We start from the raw sequence: 2,524 nt of genomic DNA on the forward strand, positions 1-2,524 counted from the left end.
CAAAATCAATAGTTAAGGAGCTAATTTGTCAATTAGGTCACTTTTCCAATAATCTAAGAGCTGAAATTTGACATGTATAGTTAATTTATGATACATAGATATGGTATAAAATTTCACATTAAACGGATCGTGGGAACCATATAATCTAAAATTCAAGGGTCTAGGTTAATGGCATTTTCATAATTATTGCTAATATGAGAGTTTTGAGAAATCTAATAGTTCTACGTGGGTATAGGAACGTTTCTAAGTAATTCTTACAAAATGACTTATATCTAAATCATCATGAATAAAGAGTTATTCACCAAATTAATTAGGGAATGTACATATATCAAACCATACAATGGATGGTCGGATAGCATATTTAAAATATAAAAACTTAATTGTTAATAATCTGGTCATGTATGTAGGTGATAGTATAGTTAGTTTTGTAAACGGATGAACACAAGTAGGTTTTTGAAGTGATCAAGAGGTAAAATATGTATACCGTTATATTCAAGTAACTTGTTCATATATGTAAGTTTCTCAGATTGTAGTTCTGATGGTGGGTTAAGCATATTCCTAGGTGGTGAATAAGATGAACGGATCAGAATCTCAATTTGATACGTGTACGAGCAGATGCAGATATCAAGTAATTAGTTTACTATAATCGAGTAGTCCATACTCAAAGTAGACGATCAGATTTCTTTACTTATCAGTGGATAGTTAACTGAATGGTTGATTATGATGAAAAAGTTGGAATACTTGGGTATATGATGATCATATCTCAAAATCAATGGTCAGATGGCTTGATCTATGGATGGAGATTATTCCCAACGGTCAAATTCGTGTTGGAGAATAGCTATAAGGTTAGGATACCTAGATTGGTATTGTAGACATGTACATAATAAGTTAAATTTCATGGTAACACTCGAGAACTTTCAATACTAGAGTATTGAAAAGTTCGGAGTGCTACACTAGTGGTACTTGAAATTTCATGTGGTGATTTCAATATATAGTTTTAAGAAAAATGTTGTTAATCTATGTATATACATAAAGATTAGTGGGAGTAAGTTTGTGTTTCTAGTGTTATATGTCGACAATATTCTGATAGCATGGTAAGGGAATGATGCGCGATGGATCTTAGTGCCGCATCATTTGTCACAGGTATACAAATATATTGTAATGGGACAAGAGGTATTTTGGGATTATCTCAAAAAATGTATGTTGAAAGGATTCTTAACAGATTTAACATGTCGAGTTGCGTGCCAGAAGAGGCTCCTGTCATCAAGGGCGATAAGCTTAGCCTCTTACAGAGTCCTAAGAATGATCTCAAAAAGAAGGAATTTCAGGATATCTCATATGCTTCTGCAATTGGAAGCATTATGTATGTGCAGATCTGCACTTGACCTGACATAGTATTTTTTGTTGGAATGCTTAGGAAATACATGTCAAATCTAGGAATGAATCATTGGAGAGTTGTAAAAAAAAAAAAAGTGATGCGGTACTTTCAAAGGATGAAAGATTTCATGCTCACATATAGATGGACTGATTGGTTAGAGCTGATTGAAAATATGGACTCAGACTTTACTGAGTGCCTCGACAATAGGAGGTCCACATTAGGATATGTTTTCATAATAGCGTGTGGATCTATTTCATGAAATAGTGCAAAACAGATAATTATACTGCCTCATCCACCATGAAAGAAGAATTTATTGCCTATTACGAAGCCATGTGTTAGGCGATCTGTTTTTGGAACTTTAGTTTAATGCTTTAGGTTTGGATTCAGTTCCAAAGCCTTTGAGAATTTACTGTAATAATATTACGATGGTATTCTTTTTCAACAATAACAAAGTTCATTTAAGTGGAAGCACATAAACTTAAAGTTTTTTTTATTGTGAATGATAGAATTCAAGACCATCTAGTGTTTATAGAAGACATTAGCACAAAGCTAATAATTATGGATCTACTAACTAAAGGCTTACCTCCAAATGCATTCAAGGAATTAGTAAATGATATGGGATTGGTAACAATAAAGATGTATTTAATTAGTTGGGGATACAGATACTCCAGTTATGTGTTATTTCAATTTTATTAAGTATATTAGACATTTCAATTAAGTTTTCTAACAGTTTGATTTTTATTCCTTAAAGTAAAGTTTTCATGCGTATGATTTAATAAGTGAACAAAATGCTTTAAAGCTTAGAGGCGGTAGCACCACTTTAAAATCTACATGGAAGGTCACACTAGACATGAGATTTTCATACCACACTCCCTAACTTCCAAAATATATATTGTTGGGAATATGGCTATGTGTAATCGTTCATGGTCCCATTGCGATAAAATGTAGTGACAACTACCATGGTTTCATAATAGTAGCCTCAATGGATCAGACTATTCAAAGTAATCCTCTTGATCCATAATAAATATCTGAAAATATTTTGAACTTATAAAAATATACTAAATATACCAATATGTTACATTTTCGACTTAATACCATTAGTGGACCAAGTTAGAGAATGTTGGAATTAGTGGCCCGCCTATAGCA

This window comes from Magnolia sinica, chromosome 17 (assembly GCF_029962835.1).
Source record: "Magnolia sinica isolate HGM2019 chromosome 17, MsV1, whole genome shotgun sequence".
NCBI lineage: Eukaryota > Viridiplantae > Streptophyta > Magnoliopsida > Magnoliales > Magnoliaceae > Magnolia > Magnolia sinica.